The sequence below is a fragment of the Lepidochelys olivacea genome (genome assembly GCF_965140295.1).
Source record: "Lepidochelys olivacea isolate rLepOli2 genome assembly, chromosome: 1".
In the NCBI taxonomy this organism is placed as follows: Eukaryota; Metazoa; Chordata; order Testudines; family Cheloniidae; genus Lepidochelys; species Lepidochelys olivacea.
Window position 1 is genome coordinate 154,246,660 of NC_140411.1, and position 19,803 is coordinate 154,266,462.

Genomic DNA, 19,803 nt, shown 5'->3' on the forward strand with positions numbered 1-19,803 from the left:
GTCATGCTGGAAGGGCATATCAAATGTGGTCCCACAGGGTCTGGTTCTGTTCAATATCTTAATCAGTGATTTAGGTAATGGCGTAGAGAGCACACTTAAAAAATCTGCAGATAATACTAAGCTTGGAGGGGTTGCAAGTGCTTTGAAAGGCAGGATTAAAATTCAAAATGATCTGGGCAAACTGGAGAAATGATCTGAAGTAAATAGGATGAAATTCAATAAGGACAAATGCAAAGTACTCCACTTAGGAAAGAACAATCAACTGCACACATACAAAATAGGAAATGACTGCCTAGGAAGGAGTACTGCAGAAAGGGATCTGGGAGTCATAGTGGATCACAAGCTAAATATGAGTCAACAGTGTAACACTGTTGCAAAAAAGGTTAACATCATTCTGGGATGTAGTAGCAGAAAAGTGTTGTAAGCAAGACGCAAGAAATAATTCTTCTACTCTACTCCACGCTGATTAGGCCTCAAATGTGGGCACCACATTTCACGAAAAGTGTGAACAAATTGGAGAAAGTCCAGAGAAGAGCGACAAAAATGATTAAAGGTCTAGAAAACATGACCTATGAGGGAAGATTGAGAAAACTGTGTTTGTTTAGTCGGAGAAGAGAAGACTGAGGGGAGACATGACAGTTTTCAAGTACATGAAAGGTTGTTACAAGGAAGAGGGTGAAAAAAATGTTCTTCTTAGTCTCTGAGGATATGACAAGAAGTAATGGGCTTAAATTGCAGCAAGGGCAGTTTAAGTTGGACATTAGGAAAAACTTCCTGTCACGGTGGTTAAGTACTGGAATAAATTGCCTAAGAGTTTGTGGAATCTCTGTCATTGGAGGTTTTTAATAACAGGTTAGACAGACACCTGTCAGGGATGGTCTACATCAGTGGTTCTCAACCAGGGTTCCAGGCACCCTTGGGGGACCGTGAGCAGGTTTCAGGGGGTCCGCCAAGCAGGGCTGGCATTAGACTTGTTGGGGCCAAAGGCAGAAAGCCGAAGCCCCATTGCATGGGGCTTAAGGCCGGTAACCCAAGCCCCTCCACCTGGGGCTGAAGCTGAAGCCTGAGCAACTTAGCTTCTTGGGGTCCCCTGGGGCATGGGGCCCTTGGCAACTGCCCTGCTTGCTACTTCCTGATGCTGGCCCTTACTCTTATAAAGAGAAAAACAGTAGTTGTTGGCTGTGGAGTTATTATAGCATGTTGGTGGGGGTACTCAGAAAGAAAAGGATTGAGAACCCCTGGTCTAGATATTACTTATCCCTGCTTTGAATGCAGGGGACTGGACTAGATCAGCGGTTTTCAAGCTTTTTTTATCGTGCCCCAGTTGAACAAAATTGCTGATGCCCGTGACCCAACGGAGCTGGGGATGAGAAATTTGGGGTGCAGGAGGGGTCAGGGCTGGGGCACAGGGTTGGGGTGCAGGGGTGAGCGCTGCAGGGTGGGGCTGAGGATAAGGGGTTCAGGGTGTGGGAGGGGGCTCTAGGCTGGGGCAGGAAGTTGAGGTGCAGGAGGGGGTCAGGGCTCTGGGCTGGGCGTGCAGGTTCTAGGGTGGGGCAGGGGATGAAGGGTTTGGGCTGCAGGAGCGGGCTCCGGGTTTGGGGGGGCTCAGGGCTGGGGCGGAGGATTGGGGCATGGGGTTGGGGCACAGGCTTACTTTGGGTGGCTCCCGGTCAGCGTCACAGCTGGGGTGCAGAGGCAGGCTTCCTGCCTGTCCTGGCACTGTGGACTACTCTGTGCCCCAGAAGCAGCCAGCAGTAGGTCCGGCTCCTAGGCGGAGGTGCACAAGCAGCTCCGTGCGGCTCTTGCCTGCAGCCACCGCCCACCTTCAGTTCCCAGCCAATGGGAGTGCGGAGCCGGTGCTTGGGGCGGGGGCAGCATGTGGAGCCCCATGGCCCCCTATCCCACCCCCCGGCTTAGGAGCCAGACCTGCCGGTGGTGTTGGAACAGGTGGGGACTAACCTGCCTTAGCCAGGCAGCACCGCTGATGGGCCTTTAAATGGCCCGGTCGGCTGTGCTGACCAGAGCTGCTGCAACCCAGTGCTGTATTAAAACATCTTTCTTTTCTTTTTAATGGGCCCAGCTTATCAAGAGATCCAGACAGCTCTGTCCTGACCTCATAATTATTTATATGTATAAAGCTGGTCTTCTCCTTGAAACTTTGGGACTGAGGCAAGAGCTAATTTTGTGTCTGATGCTTGTAAACCTGGGAGAAACCTGTTCAGACTTGCTCACTGCTATCACAGCACATCCATTCTTGTTCTTTGCTCTAAAAATGAAAAAATAAAAACATTAATTTGAGTACAAAATTGCCTTTGACTTTATTTTGTTTCCAGAACTATTGACATTTCCACATTACTTCCCCTGACAAATAGCCATGATAAAAACATAGGTGTATTCATACAATCAATTCCTTTTTAAAGAATGTTAACTGAATTTGTGTGGGTTCTGAAGGGGAACAGATACTGTGGACTGCAAGAGACATTTCATCCTATAAAACAGATGCTGAAACCGCAACAGCAGAGCAAGCTGCCCCATGCCATGCATCAGCTGCAGGGATCACTGATAGCAGTGAGGTGGCAGTTCAGTTCATCTCCATTCAATCAGTGGCCTCTCAGATGAGTCTACAGACAACATGAAAAAAATGACTACAAAAAACAAAGACCCCTAGCATCAGAACCGGGAAAACCTGTTTGTTAGGAACTACGCTGAGAAAGAGAGTGATCACGTCTCATTCTGCATCAGAACTGCCATCAGATAGGTAATGACTTTCCATGACTAATAATCTGGGTCATATTTGAATTGTTGACCTAGAGATGAGCGGTTTCCTATTCCATTTCCAAATCCCTGAGCCATCCGGTCCCTAATAACGTCTTTCAAAACAAATAGAATGGAACTTCCGAATTGCGCAATGACACCCTGACACCCTCCCCTTAGATGGAAAATAAATGTTGCTTCACCGTGGCAAACGTGATCAATGCCACGTGTCACGCACCCACATACCCCTCCTGCATATTTCTCAGAATGCACTGGGGAGAAAAAAGGTCTCCATGTACGCGCAAGTGGGTGTTGCCTCTTATAGGGGCATCGAGACACGAACGTATAAAATAATGTCACTGTGAACTAATTATTAATTGCTATTAGTAGCAGTAACAATATTGCGGCAGTGCTGTATCCACTGTGCTAGGTACTGTCTGTAGGCCCACAACAAAACTATGGTCTCGCCTCAAAGAGCTTACAATTTAGGAAAACTAATAACCAAACTTTATTTTAAAATGCGTTTTTTATTCAAAACCTTCTGCCTGGGTTTTTTTCCTCTCACATGTATTTCAGGTTGTCCTGACTTAGGTCTATAGTACTTTCCATCAATGTTTTAGGTGTCTTTGGTTTCTGAGTAGTTTTCTCCCTAGACAGATCATTCTCTGCCACGGCAAGAGGTAGCACAGATGCAAAAGGAGACGTATGTATTCATGCCATGTCCTTTTCAATTAGTTCTCACTGTCTCTGTAATATTGGGGGGGGGGAGAAACAAAGGAGAGAACATAAAATAGGAATGTTTATTGTAATTGAACAGGCTTATATGATACACCTGAATTAGTGTATCATAATATTCATTAATGAGACACTACCTGGAGTTACGTACGCTTATTATAAGATGCAGTATTTATTGGATAGTGTAGCATTCTTTCATGATGTGTTTACCTATGACTAAATACATAGCTATGTCCTTTACAGTATGCGTTGTTTACACACCTTACTTCTGTTACATGTGTGATTAGTCTTATGTGTTGCATACTGTATTATTCACTTATGATATGCTACCTGTAATTGTATATGCTTATGGGATATGCCTTATTCATTGCATACTGCAATATTAATGGTGCCACTATGAAGATGGATCCTGGCGTTACGCTTTCTCATTTTTACTTATTTAATTTCTTTTTATTATTTAACCATCCCTTTTATGCTTTGGGTGCTCTGCCACAGATTTCTTCAAACACAGAGCTTTATTACAGACCTGATTCATATCATATGTGAAATTCTGGCCCCACTGAAGTCAATGGCAAAGCTCCCATTGACTTCAATGGACATTGACTTCAATGGACACAGGATTTTGTCCAATGTGGTTTGCATTATGTGATATCTTGTATTTATATGTGCTTATCTGACATGGTTTATTTACAAATTCCTCACATCCACATAGAGACCCATTATTTGGGATCTGTGCAGTTGGGAGTGCAGGGCAGCTGAAGTGAACCCCACCCCAAATGCAGAGCTAGGGCGAGGGGCTGCCAGGAAATCCATGGACTGTACACAGCCCCTCTGTGTCACTTGTACAGGGTATTGGGACTTGCGAATCTGCAAAAAACATGGATCTACTGCCCCTCCATTGGTCCATTCCCAAATGTCTATCAAAATGTTGATCTCTTTGTAATCTGTAATTTAGATCTGATTGAATGCAGAATTTATTCAATTTAAAAATACATCTGTAGACGCCCACCTGTGCTCTGGGTGCCTATCCCATAAATTAAAAACACATCAGAAATGCAGACAAAAGACTTTCCCTAAATACCTTCCCCTCCATTCATACCCTGCTCAACATCCTAAACAAAGATGTGTTTTGCAGTGTGCTGAGACACTTATAAAATCTCTGCTCTGGTGGACCAAGAGGGGGAGTGAGTTTCAAAATTGAGATCTGCTCACAGAGACCACCTTGCTAGCAGTTCCCTCCTGTTAACACTGAGGGAGATCCAGCTCCAGCGCCTCTGCTGATCTCACCTGTGACCGTATGTTATGGGGAGTGAGATGATTATCTCAGGTAACTAGGTCGCAAACCATGTAGGGCTTCCCAGCTTAAAGCCAAGGTCTTGAATTCCACCTCAAAGCTTATTGGGGGCCCGTGCAGGTCCCAGAATACTGATCTAATGCACTCCTAATGTGTAACTCCACTTGACAAGTGGGCTGCAGCATTCCGCACTAGCTGCAGCTTTCAAACTGTCCCAAGGTGTAGAGAGCATGACTGCAATCTAGGCACAGATCATTGTGGTAAGGTTTGCATTGGAGAGAAAAGCTTGTGCTTCTCTTGTCGGGCACAGATGGAAAAGTGCTTTTGGCGACAGCCCCCACCTGGGTGTGCAGAAGCAGCCCAGGATTTAACACCTGTGGAAAGCATACCTGTTTTCGAAAAGATAGTCACCCTCCATCAGAAGGACACTGATATGAGTTCTTCCAACTCTTCCAGCTCCTTCCCTAAGCCCACTAACATTATCTGTGTTGTCTGGATTGAGTCACCCACAGCTAGCTCTCATGAAAGACCCAGGTTCAGCTCGGGGTTGAGTGGTTTGCTCTGACTGAGCCAAATGTGAAGAAGAGATGGAGCTGAGTGTCATCAGCATACTCAGCGCACTGCAGGCCATACCGCCTCACCAAACTCTTCTAGCAGCTTCAGACACACATCGAACAAAAAAGACACAACAGTATTGACCCCGGCAGCGCCCCCCCCAAAGAGAGCCATTGGGGCAGAGGAACAGTTCTTCACAGCTGCTCTTCAAGTTCTCTCCGAAACATAAGAATGAAGCTAGACGAGAGCAGTTCCAGCCACCCCTGCTAGTCCTCAAGTGAACCAACAAAATCCCACGGCTAGCTGTATGGAAGACTGCTGGAAAAGCAGTGGGAACAAAGAACTATTGTTTCTAGCTTTTGCAAATGTTTCAGAGAGTTTTAGATCTAGCTGAAAGGATAATGTCATTCCTGCTTCCAATTGGCTGGAGCATGTGTAAGGTCCATCCTTTGCGATACACTTTCACTCTTGAGCAATCACAGCTCATAGAGCTCTCAGTGGAAGACTAGAACCTTCTAGCAATACTCCCTTTAGAGTCCATAAGACTAAAACCTTCAATTTGCAAGGATGTTTTGCTTTAATATAAAGCAGAACACTAAATGACTGATTAATGTTATATGCATTTCATCACAGTGTAAGAATATTTAAGAACTTTTGACCTAAATGTTCCAAAGTGACTCATGATTTAATTTGGCTTAATTCTGGGTTCCCAACTTGAGACAACTTAAAGGGCCTGATTGTTAGGCTCCTTTAAGATGCTTCAAGTTGTGCATCCAGAATCACTCGTCACTTCTGAAAAATGTCAGCCTTTGTGTTTAAGAGTAAAAGGGAATGGCAGGTAGGGGGAAAGAGCCCCTTCAGAAAGAATCTGGAGCAAAACAAGTTTTTGGCCTTAAATTCCATTAAGGTAATTGTTAGCTCTTTAGGGCAAGGACAGTCTTTTTGTTCTGTTTGTACAGTGTCTAGCATGGCAGGGTCCCTGGTACATGACTGGAGTGCGTAGGTGCTATGATAATTCAAATAATCTTACTTTAGTAGTAAGAGGCATCTGATGTTGTTGTTTTGTAGTGATTTCCTTCGGAATAGAACAAATGAGTCACACTGCCAGTCAGTAATAAAGGGCAAGCTTGTACATTTTGCACCATGCCCTGTGGGGCAGTGGGGAGTCACACAGCCCCAGGAGAAGAAACACAGCATGACCCTGCTCTGACTGCAGTCAATGGCAAAATCCCCATTGACTTCAGTGGTGCAGGATCAATGCTGAGGGGTCCCTTAGAAGGCACTTTCTCTCCTGGGGCTGGTCAGTGCACACAGGTGGTAGCAATCTGCCCTACCCATTAGGAAAAAAACCCAGTATAGAGCTCTGGCCTCATGGCTCCTGTTTTAATCATTTAGATGGAATAAATGGGCCAAAGGTATTAATGTAACCCAGTCAATGTCTAACATTAAACAGTATTAAATAAGATCTGGGACTTGGCATACAGAGACCTCAGCCTGCTTAGTACCATGTAAAAAACACCATTAACAATCCTTTTAACCTTTTCTTAAAGATGCAGAAAAGAAGGAAAACCAGTTAACGCACTGGAAATGTAAAGTAAGGCTTTTGTTTTAACAACATTTCTTATTGTCTTTCCTTTAGCTGGAGAGAGTCTTACAAGGGGGAAAAAAACAACCCCTTGTCTGACAGTACCTTAGCTGGTGTTAGGGAGATGGTAATAACTGTCCTTTTGGGAAAGAGAAAGTTAGCTGAGACAAGCTGGAGCTGTTGTTGTTGAAGTCTGATTCATCTCAGGTGGAGTGTGGGATTCCTCTGGAGCTGGGAGGGGTGATGATGTCATCTGGATCCCTCTCTCTGGCCTGAGTTGGTCAGAATACCCCTCAGGATTAGGACAAAGAAGATCTGGGTCCCAGGAGATGGTGGGGTTGGCAGTCATGATGAAGCTCACTCCAGTAGCCTTCCTCTGTTCTTCTTCCTTTGTTCTTTCCCCTCCAAAGTCTCTTTCTTCAGGTACCCAAAAGGGGAGTGATGAGTGGAATTGCCCATCCCCTCATTATTTGTTCACCGATTAGGTCTGATATCTGACTATGACATACCAGGGCACAATCCAGACTAATGAGTAGCTGGGTCACCACAGCCCTCTAGCCTGGGCTGCCCTTTACAATGCTTTGCTGCTGTAGCCTCCAGCCTGGACTGCTCACAAACATCCTCCACTATGTAAATCACTCCCAGCTATGTCTGTGTGTGTGCTGCAGCCAGTCAACCACACCTTGGCCCTTACCAGCCTCGGTTATACTGCAGGATGACCCCAGCACACTCCCAGTCTTAGATTTCCCCCCAAAAATGTATGTAGTGTGCTGCCCAGCCCTCTCCTGGACAATACAAGTTTATACAAAGTCCATTATTGCTTTAATAGAAATAATATGCACATAATTTGCCATCCCAAGTGGAGTTTCCCAGACACTTCACACTGGATTAGATAAAACAAGGTGATTAACTATAAAGAGGGAGATTTTAAGTAAGTACAAGTAATGAGGCATAAAAGTCAGAAATGGTTACGGAAAAAAAAAGATAAAACACAACTGGTGTCTAACTTAACAAACTGTGTTAAATTCAAGCAAAGTTTTCTTACCACATGCTTTCAGCAGTTTTACTGACCAGACTTCTTTGATCAGGACCCCTTCTCAGTCCAACAAACACTTCCTTTGTTGCTTCTGGTGCCATGAATGCGATGGGCAGGGAGAGAGATGGGGTGTGTCTTGGGGTGTTTGTCCTTCCTTTTTATAGTGTCAGTCCCCCTCTTGAAAAACATTTCCAGCTGAGATTCAGGGTACAAAGAGTCTATGGGGAAGGCTGCTCCCTGCTGCTTTTTTCTCACCTGTTTGAGCACCCTTTGTTTCCCTTCCTGCTAGATTACTCTGTTTACTGCTTAAATGCAAATTAAGCTGTTTACACATTCCTTTGTTTGAGACAGATCAGTTTACCAACCTCAGTTTGGAACATGTGTTAATAACACCATACAGTTGAATCGTATAACTTCACATACGATGTTGCCACACACATTTTATCAGGACAATACTGACCAGCAAATTATGAGTTTTCAAATGACACCTCACAAGGCATACTTTGTACAAAGATTATTACAACAGCCATTATTACAATAGTGAACACAGGGGCACATACTGTCACACTGACAGACCAATTTTAGTTCATTAATTTCCCATTCCACATCTTCTGTTTTACCAAGCATAATTTTAACAGTCCTTAAATTATATCAGTGTAGCCAAGTATGTCTGGACTAATTTAGTCCCTTTGGCTGGTGCTCTTGCACCGGTTTATAACATTCTTTATTGAAAGTAACTTGACCTACTTTCCATGCTAAATTCCTAAGCAGGCAAAAGTTACAGGCTCATCTTCACAACACTCCCCATCCCTTTTCAGGTGATTTGTTCCCTGGGGTGGGCATGGGAGCAGAAGGCAAGCAGTTCTTGACCACAGGGTTTGCTGGTATGCTCAGCTCCTTGCATACCTCTCCCCTGTGCAACAACACTTCACAGTATAGCCCACTGCATATAGGCTAGAATCCACAATGGCATGTAGGCTCCTAACTTCCACTGAAATCAGTGAATGTAAGGAGTCTAAATACCTTTGAGGATCTGGGCCATAGGATCTGGGCCTTTTGAAGTCAATGAGAAAACTCTCTCTGATTTCACTGTACTTAGAATTCTATTCATAGTGCCTTTCAACGAAGGATCTCCAAGCTGTTTACATCATTGGGCCTATCACTTTATGGGAGCTTTGCCCAGGTATGGGCTGCAGGATGTGCTGATTTATTCATTAAGACTTACTACACCATTGTCAAACTTCCACTGATTTCAGGGAGTGCAGGCTTGGGCCCTAACAGAGATTCATTAAAACTCCATCAAACTCATTGGAGAATGCTGTTTTCTCTGGCGTTAAGAATATTTTCAAACTGGTGGATGGGGAGCTATGTGTCATTGGAATTAATCTGAGTTTATATATAAGGCCCGATCCGAACCCCACTGAAGTCAGAAGAAAGACTCCCACTGACTTCAATGAACACTCACTTTCACCTATAAATCCCTGCAAAACATTGGTTTGGATTGGTCAATAAATAAGACCAGATGCTGGAGAAGTTAGTCGGAAACTACAATGGCAGGTGATTCTATAGATAGATAAATGCTATGATATATGCGGTGTCCCTAGGGCTAAGATGTCTTCAACACATTGTGGTATAGCCTCTCTCACTGCACACGCATGAATGTAAATGAAAATTACACGTGTTCATCAGCAGAACAATAGGCCCCTTGGAATGAACAATTCATATTAAAAATAGTTCCTTTCAGAGTAGAAAGCGCTTTTTGTCTAGTTTTTAGAAGTACAGCAGGAAAACTCGATTTATTTATGCTTGCTTTCTTTTAACAATGGTTTCTTTGTTCCCCTCTTCCTTTTCCTTCTCTGTGCTAGTTAGCAGCAATGTCTGATGATGGCAGGCTAGGGAGAGAAAAAAGAGACAGAATAATTGTCAGGCGGAAGAAATAATTATGCACCCTTCAGAAAATATAATTCAAGCAACATTTTTTAAACAAACAAGCCAAGGAAATGTGTTTCAGCCAGACATTCAGGACTTTCCCTTAAATACACATTTACATTCCCCAATCATTCTGAGTTGCTGTTTCCCATTACTGCTCTCATTTCTCCCTCCCAGCAGTGCCCACAAAGCCAGGGGGATCATCAGTATGTTAACTCATCCCGGTCAGGCAGGTGCCTTCCAAAAGTATGATTATTGCTGCTTTATAGATGTTGCATGGTCAGGGATGACAAGGATAGTCGAATAACTCCTAACTTTACATTTAACATCTTTGTAAAACTGTGATGCTTTAGGATTCAACCTAGACCAGTTAGGGGTTGTGTCACTGTCTACCTGTAACCCCAGGTGATCTGTGCTGTGTAGCCTTGGTTCAGAGCCCTGACAGTAGTATCATGCTCAGACCACAACAGCCTCCCACTGGCTTCCATCAGCCTTGGTTACTCCTTGCAGGGTGAGCCTAACACCCGCCACGTCCTGAATTGCCCCCAAACTGTCTGCGGTGTAGTATCCAGCCCCCTGGCTGAACTCTTGCAGAAGTTAAGTTTGCTGCTCCTTTAAAGAAACAGTACCCAGCAGCTTATTACCCTAACTGGGGTTAGCAAACCCTCTATTTTAATCAAAGTATTGAATTGGTTTATAATAAAAATAAAAGAAGTTTATTAAACAAAAAGCCATAGGTCTAAGAGATACCATGTATAAGGACTAAAGATGGAAAGGGTTACAAGGAAACAAAAGTAAAAATAGGTTTCTAAGACTAAAACCTGATTTAACAAACTAGAGCCTTTTGTTGAAAAGAAGCGTTTCTCATCTAGTCTCTTTTCTAGCATGGATGACCAGACTCATCCATCATAGAACTCAGAGCGCTCAGTTTCTCTGTCTCTTTATGTGAAGGATGCCAAAATGGCTTTTTCTCTCTCCTTATATCTTCCCAAAGTTCATTAACTCCACTTCAAGAGGCAGGAAGGCTTCCTTGAGTGAAGTCTCCCTCCTCTGTTGAGATTGTTAAGTGGCCATCCTCCCCCACTTGCTTGCCTGATGGCTCTCTGTACCTTGCTTTCTTTGTCTTTGGTCTCACCTTCCTTAATTTACGTTGGAGACACAGTCAAGCAGGCGGAATCACATTCTTTGTGGCTTAGGCACAGCTTGCCAAATACATTTTCTGAACTCATTTCCAGCACATATCTATATTGTCCTTTGTGGGTTTGTTGTACGTACAGCATGCAAGAATATTCATGATCAGTGAGTTATTAGGTTTCTAGTGATATCACGTCACCTTTTGGGTATCTATCATAACGACAGCGTACCAGCTGGCATTGGGGTGCTCTTCAGGCCACAATAACATATAGCCATAACCCGCTAATCTCCATCAACTTCTGTCTTAATGTTGCTCTTCGCCTGCCTCCTGCTCCTCCATGAAAACACATTGTGCACCTATCACCTGTAATTAAACTCTGTTTTCCACCACTTTATGCCTTGTGATACATAGGAGTGTGAGTGTAAAACACTTGAGCCCTGTCTACACCAGTCCTTATGCCACTGCTACAGCTGCCATTTGCAAGTGGATGCACTAGGGATGCTAATTTTTCTTGTGTAAGACAAGGCCTGTCTGCGTTCACTAGAAGAGGGGTCCGATTTATACTGTATACTGGGCATACACTTGTTCACGCTGATCTTTTGGGTGGTGGTCTTTTATACCTAATACATAGCACAGGTTTTCTTTTAGCTAGGAAAAAGGGGGGTGTTTTATAAGTTACAAGGAAAGAAGGCTAACTGAGACTAGCCCAAAAGTAGTCTGCATGGCTTGTTGCAATCCCTTGAACTCCATAGGTTCATCTGTCCTTTTGGGGCATATGTATGCATTGCACACGTTCCATTTGTTTGTTCAACTGGTAAATTTCAGATTAACTTTTTATTCATTTTCAACACATAGCATGTGTCCCTTTCTGTATGTGGTCTGTGAGGAAAATCTAATAATGTCAGAATCACTTGTATTCAAAAATTATCTACCTTCCCTCCAGCAAGCTATTTATCCCAGGAGCTTTATTTTTAAACATTCAAACAGATAAGTTGCCTGTTTCTAAGCATTACTTTCAGACTTTAGATGTGTCTAGGATATTGGCTGAGCAAGAGCTGTGGGAGAGAGCTGAAACTACTGGACAGGCAGAATGGGGCAGGGAGTGTGTCTGTGTATTGAATGCTTTGTACAAGAAATCCACAAAAGGGCAGGGAGAATCATCTTAAGTAGATGGATGGGCTAGGATGAAGGCATCTGTAGCAATGGAATACATTACAGAAGGCATCAGAGAAAAATGGACAAACATTGACTTGTTAAATAACGTTTCAGTGAGGAAGTTTCTAAGGTGGCTTTATGCAAATAAAAAGAGCATTGTATTGCAAAGAAAAGATAGGAAGAAGAATAGGCACATGGAAGGGATCAGACATGCTATAGTTTTCAAATATGTAATTCACTGATGATTCAAAGGGACAATAGGCATAAATAAAGAATGATGGTGATGCAAAAATCAATTTGGGTAAATATTGAAGGATAGAGACTGTTTAGAAGAGATCAGAGAGGAAAGAAGGTAATTGCCATTTTATACAACAGGCAAAGGCATATTTACAGGTAATTGAGATAAGAGACTTTAGAGGAATTGCAGGCTGTGTTGAATCCTGCTGCCTCAAATTAAAGGCAGATGCCTACTCTCAGATCCTTGTGGTGGATCTCTCTTGTGAATTTTGAAACTGAACCCACTGTGGAGCTTCCTTTGACATCAGTGGGAGTTTTGTGTGGCAATTAGGCCTATCTCTCATTTGCTACTGCAAAACTCTGTTTTTATGCCTCTGTAATTCCACTAAAGTCAATGGAATTACACCGATGTAAAACTGAAGTTGAATCTAGGCTCTTAATAAGCCATAAAGTTCTATAGCCTCACTAAGGGCTTGTCCTCACTGCCCCACCTTTTGGACGATGTGGGGAGTGAATAGCAGTATGCACAAAGTGCTGCAGTGTAACTCCCCTGTGTGGATGCTGTTGGTGTGAACTGAAAGGTTCCTAGTGCTTACTAACGTAGTCCTCTTCAAACAGGTCTACCTTCATGCAAGCTAGGAACCTTTTGTTCGTGCCAACAGGGTCCACCTGGGCGAGTTACAGCACGGCGCTTTGGTGCACACTAATATTCACATCCCTGTAGTCGGACAGCAGGGCAGTGCAGATGTGCCCTAAGATCTGAAGTGTGGATCTAAGCGTAGGATTTTGGCCCTAAATCAAGAAACTGATCTGAATAACTTAAATTGTTGTTCAGCTTATTTCATCTATGTAACTCAAATGTCATTACCATGAACTGGTTCTTTTTAGCACACATTTTTATTTCAATGAACTTTCTGTGATACTGATCTGACTCCACAGTATCTCATAACACCCCTAGTGTGGTAGGGCAGTGTTATCATCCCCATTTTACAGGTAGGGAACTGATGCAAAGAGCATGTGATACAGTAGAGACTGGAACCCCCATCTTTGAAGTCTCAGGCTAGCACCATAGCCACTGGGAAATCCTTCCTCTCCTTTAACTCTGCTTCATTTTGGTCCTTCCCATCAGTTAACCTTCAGTTAACTTCTACTTTCATCTGACATCTCCAGGAAAGGACTTCATGATTTGTATTTTGTGGAAGGAAAGAAGCTGCATACTATCCTTGACTTCAGCGGGAGTTGGCACAGGTTCAAATGGATGCCCAGAGGTGTTCTGCATTTGGAGCAAGGGAACACTGTGGTCCAGGTCTGGAGACGAAGAGGTGAGTAGTCCCGGTTTTGCTAAGCCCTGAGTTAAGAGGAACACAATTCCCAAATGTTGAGAAATAAAGATGTTGAATTCCTAGTGCCACAGTTTAGAAGAATGAAACAAGTGTTGGGTGAATTTGAATGACATAAAGCAGGGGGAGAAAAGACATGAGGTGGGCTGGGAGGAGATGGGAAGTGTTGACAGATAAATCACTGTCTATCCAAGGGTTATATATGCCACCTAGCAATAAATACCCTACTAGTTAAAGTAGGGCAGTGTGGATGAGCATGGAAAAGCAGAAAGTAATCAAGGACAAGGCAGAGACATATGCAAGGTATAAAATGTCAGGCACTGTGAAGGACTGGGGAGATTACAGAATGGAGTTAAAGGAATGTAAAAAAAAAAGCAAAAGTAAAGAATGAAAGAAATATTGTGCAAGAGGTTAAGGTAAATTATAAGAAATTCTTCAGATATGCAAGGGACAAGAGATCAGTGGAGGAGACAGTAAGAGTTCTAAAGAGATGCAAGGATAATTTATTGACAGAAGGGTTGGACATTGCTAAAAGAAAATGTAATTAATTATTTGCTTTAGTGCTCACAAAGGAGGGTAACAGAAGAAAGGCTAGGAGACAGAAGACATAAATTTAGGAAGAAAAATATTGAAGGAAACCAGGGGAAAGTGTGATCAGAATAGAGAACATTTAAATAACGACAAAACTGCAGGCCCCATGAGGTCCGAGAGGAGAGCCCAGTATTCTGAGGAAAGTAACAGGAAAAGGAGGGAGTGAGGAATGGAAGGGGAGTGGGGAGACAGAGTGACTCCTTTAGCCGAACTATTAAAAACCTTCTTGGGCAATGGGAGAGGTACATGCCAGAAAGAAGCTCGAGAGGGATCTGAGAAAGATTAAGGAAGTCACAGAATTGTACATAAACAAGAACATAAAACAAGCCACTGTACTAGAAAACCAATGGGAAAAAACTCTTAGAGAGTGGGAATACTTAGATAAGTACAACGGATTAAAAATAGTTTAGATGAACCCACGTTTTGGTGAAGCTAGCCCATCAAATTTGGTATAACTTTTGCAGACAAGGTAAAATGTTGCCAGCAGGAAGTTTCAGACTTAATGTAACTGGCATTCAGGTGAGTTTTTGATTCAATACTACGTACAAGGGTACAGTGTTATCTACACTATTGAGGCCTTGCCATGACTAGGAAAGGTGATCATTCTTAGTTTGCATGCACCAATAAACCCAATTTAAACTCAGCCTTTTTCCTGAGTGCCAAAGCAGGATGACACCTTTAGGTTCCTGCTTAGACTATAACCTGACCAGCTGAAATGGAGCTAAATGTGTTACTCTGAATCAACATTAGGGCATTGGTCAAGTTTACTTTGGGTTTAATAGCATGAGCTAGCTAAATCTGAACGAAACTCAACCACTTTTGCTAGACAAGACAAGACCTAGATGTGAATGAGACATTTGAGACCATAAAGAATTGGCATAAAAACGTAGGAAACCTAGTACATGAGTGAAAGATGTTAGAGCATGAATAGCTGGGCTCATTTACTCTTCATCTATTGCAGGAGGCAGCTGTATTTATTTATTTATTTTTCTTAAACTTTGCTTTTCTCAAGGTGCATTTTAGTGGTTGTGAAAGGTATTGGACTGATAGTGATGGAAATTGAAGCCATCTGCTTGGGCAAGGAATAGGTTCAGCATTGCCAAGGTAGTACAGGCTATCTCACTCTCCTCCAATAACATTCTTCAACCCTATTCTGAAGGGACCACTTTAGGGGCTAGATGGTATTTCAGTCTTTGGCTTCTTGACTGGGTGTGCCAATAAGGTACCAGCTGCTGCGGTGGGTTTTGTGATGCAAATGGAACTGGGCAATTATTTTCAACTGAAACTTTTTTCCAGCAATAAACGAAGAGTCAGGTCAACTGACACATTTCACAAATTCATGTTGATTTTGGCAAATTGTGTTTGGTCCAAAAAACGTGAAGCATTTTGTTCTGATATTTTCAAAACGAAATGTTTTGACCTTTTGATTCAAAATGACTTTGCTTCAAAACTACCTTTAATTTTATTTTAATTTTTTTTTAAGAAGGGCGGAAGCTCAAAATGAATTTTTGTTTGGCTTTTCAGTTGTCCAAAAATTCAAAATAATTTGGGTTTTGGTTGACTGTAGACTTTTTTTTTTTCTGAATTGCTAGAAAACTAACAAATTCATTATACACACATCTGCAAATGCAAATAAGTCCTCGCTAGGGTGTGGACTGGACGGATGGTTACAACTTTTGGTCACTGATTTTCAGACCAGTGACTATCTACCTATCTTAGGAACTCACGTGGCCCTTGGTACTATAGTATCTGAGTACCTCACAATCTTTAATGTATTTATCCACACAACACCCCTGTGAGATAAAAATGTACTGTTATTGGGAACTGAGACACAGAGAGATTAAGGGCCAGATTTTTAAAGGTATTTAGGCAATTAAGTGCTTTTGACAATCCCGCTAGGCATCTATGTGCATCTTTAGGTGCCTAAATACCATTAAAAATCTGGCCCTAACTCACATAGAGAGTCTGTAGCACAGCAGAGCATTGAACCCAAGTCTCCTAACTCTCAGGCTACTACCCCATCCACCGAACAACTCTTGACATGATCTGTGTGGCTTTTATTAGTGACTTACTGGTTTTGGAGCACCTTGAGAGCTCCCTGTAGAATAGATACTACCTTAAAACAACTGGTTAGTTTCATCAGGATTCCCTGGCTCAGCTGGCCTGTTGATGATACCCCTGCACTGGCAATTCCTTAGGTGGCATAGAGCATATGGAACAAATGCTACTTCTACCTACAGCTGGTCCAAACTTGGAAATTTTGACATTCCAAAACTTGTGTTCTGAATTGGAACAAAACCAAAAAAATTCGTACATTTTCCATGAACTGAAATTTTCAAAAAGATTTAATTTTGTGTTCCATTTTGATAAAATTGAAACATTTCATTCCAATGTCAATTTTTTATTTTATTGACTGTTCTATTATGGTTTATAATACAAAATAAAATTTCTAAAGGAAAAGCATTTTGAAATGAAAAATTGAATGTCGAGCTCTGATAAGACTGAAACGCTTTGTTTCAATATTTTTTAAACAATATTTGATGGAAATATCATGTTCCCACAGAAAGTTTTGATTTAGATGAAACAGCATTTTCTGATGGAAAAATGTTCTGTTGGAAATTTTTCAGCTCTACTCCAATCTCTAAAGGTTCCCTGGTATAGGGTATGGGACAAGGGGGCATAGTGGCATCATCCCTGCATCCACATGATCCCCAGCTGCCTTAATGCCCCTTTGGGGCCATAATCAGCCAGCAGAAGTAAGGCTGCTTGAACGAGCACCAGCAAGAAAACCAGCACCAGGTTGGCCCCAGGATTGGGGCAACATAAAAGTTGGTTGAAAACGATCTTTGGCTACTTCCCCAGTCTTGTACCAAATGCAGCTCAGCCAGACTGGAGAAATGTGGGCAAGTGAGAGTATGCACTTATGTGTGCATGTGCATATGCCATTTATAAATTCAAATAATTGGTAGCATTTCTGGTTTTACCAACAAAAGGTTTCATGGAATCCCAGAACAGGAGATCTAGTCAGAGTGACAGGCAGGGTGAGATTACTTAAGTAAATGGAGTCAAGCGGCCAATAGATGGATAGTTGAGACAAGTTTAGCTAAATGAAAGTGTCCCGTGTTTGGATGAATTGATTTGGAATGACAATAACCACATTACGTGCGGGTTTAAGAATTAATGGGATCCAATATATGTGGGCTTCGGGACTGATTTGATGAACCAGTTTGTCAGGCTTACTTAACCTTGTGCTCAAATCAGTGCTATCAGCCTGTCAGCATTGGCATGCTTCTTCCCCTCCCCCTTTTTGCTTGTTTAAGCTCCAAAGTTTTTGTTGCTGCAGAAGAATTATACCCAGGAAACTGTTAAATGTACAGGCTGTAAAAAGCAGACTCTCAGTCAGTTACGAGGAAGAGTTTGAATTTTCAACTGTATTTGTGGCTTGACGCATGGAATGTTTACTTTTAAAAGAAAATATACACCACTAAAACCCGTCACTGAAAGATTGATTCCCTTGCCCAGGCCTCCCAGCCATAGACTCATAGACCAGCGGTTCTCAAACGTTAACAACTTGAGGACTCCCATTTTGATTTAAAATTTTTCACAGAGCCCCAAGCCTCTTGCTCAGCCCCAGGCTCCGCCCCAACTCCACCCTGTCACCCAAGGCTCCACCCCACCTCTTCCTGTTCCTGCTCCACCCCTGCCCCTCCTCTTCCCCGCCTCTTTCTGCCCCCTTCCCTGAGCACACCCTGCCCCTGCTCCTCCCCCCTCCCTCCTATCACCTCCTGCACGCTGCTGAACAGCTGTTCCCTGGGGTACAGGAGGCAGTGCGAGGAGTTGATCAGTGGGGCTGGTGGCTCCGGACATGATTCTGCCCGTCCCCAGAGTGCGCCCCATCCCCGCTCCTCCCCCTCCCTCCCAGTGCCTCCTGTACACTGCGGAATAGTTGTTTCCCAGCATGCAGGAGGCACTGAGAAGGGTGGGAAGAAGTTGAGGGAGGGAGGGGGAGGAGTTGATCAGCAGGGCCCGTGGACCCCCTGGAACCCCAGTTTGAGAGATGCTGTCATAGACTTTAAGGTCAGAAGAGACCACCATGATCATCTAGTCTGACCTCCTGCATGTTGCAGGCCACAGAACCTCGCCCACCCACTCATGTAGTAAACCCATCACCTCTGGCTGAGTTACTGAAGTCCTCAAATCATGGTTCGAAGATTTCAAGTTACAGAGAATCCACCATTTACACTAATTTAAACCTGCAAGTGACTCGTGCCCCATGCTGCAGAGGAAGGTGAAACCCCCTGCAAGGTCTCTGCCAATCTGACCGGAAGTAAAATTCCTTCCCAACCTGAACTATGGCGATCAATTAGTCCCTGGGCACGTGGGCAAGACCCACCAGCTAGATACCTGGGAAAGAATTCTCTAGAACAACTCAGAGGCCTGCCGATATAGTGCCCCATCACCAGCCATTGGAGATATTTGCTGCTAGCAGTCGCAGATTGGCCAAATGCCATTGTAGGCAATCTCATCAAACCATCCCCTCCATAAACTTATCAAGCTCAGTCTTGAAACCAGTTATGCTTTTTCCCCCAGAGCCAAGGGGACGTAGACAGGGGCACCATTTTTTCCCATGTCCCCTAGCACACATCAGCACAATACCACCATGGTATTGCACCCTCTCCAGCCTTGTAGAAGTGGAGCTTCAAAGCTCCCAATTGCTCTGTGGGCAGCGGTGACAGCAATGGTATGGCAGCAGATCCCCTGTTGTTTGTCGGGGGTGGGGGGCCCTCTCACATCCCACCATGGGGGAGAGAAACATTTTTAAAATAAGAAAAGTTTTTGTGAAACTGCACAGTCTGGAAGCGGGCCTCAGGGACAGGTGTGGTACACAAAGCTTCTTTAGCTCTTCACCTACCAGCCCACACTGCAGAGCCTGTCTCTAGTTAGCTGTTCGCACCTCCTGTATAACCTGCCCTGCATTCATGAGTCTCCTGTCTCATCATGAGTCAGCAGAACCCTTTCCCAGCTTTTCAGCGCCTGCTCAGGCAAGTCAGGACATTTCACTCACTGGCATATTTGAAAGGCTAGCATGATGGAAAATTTCCTGTAGAAATAACTAGAGAATGAGATCCTATCAGTTTATTTTTAACCATCGAAACATAATAGAGACTTATATCCCTGCTATAGAATGCCATAGGATAGTTCCAAAATACTGTCATTCTCCAGTAAACCCTGTAGGGTCTCGGAAGTAATTTCTAGAGAACCCTGTTGGTTTCATTCCTGTTAAATTGAATTGAACTTTTCTGTAAGGGTAATTCACTTTTTTCTTATGTATGAAATTATCAGTTTTAACTATGTAGGCTGGGATAGGGTGTGTATTTTTTTGTTTGTTTTGCCTTTCCCCTCAGCTTTGAGTGAGGCTTCACGTTGCTGTGTGTCTCATATAAACATACATTCTGG

At 43.3% G+C, this 19,803-nt stretch overlaps 1 long non-coding RNA gene across 1 annotated transcript in view; it reads left to right on the top strand.

Moving 5' to 3' along the window:
- The window catches only part of LOC311514685, a 114,407-nt gene that overhangs the window by 30,340 nt on the left and 64,264 nt on the right, over positions 1-19,803 (top strand). The window contains exon 2 of the long non-coding RNA XR_014709913.1: positions 13,586-13,737. This is a non-coding gene — a long non-coding RNA (uncharacterized lncRNA). The remainder of the gene's footprint in view (positions 1-13,585; positions 13,738-19,803) is intronic.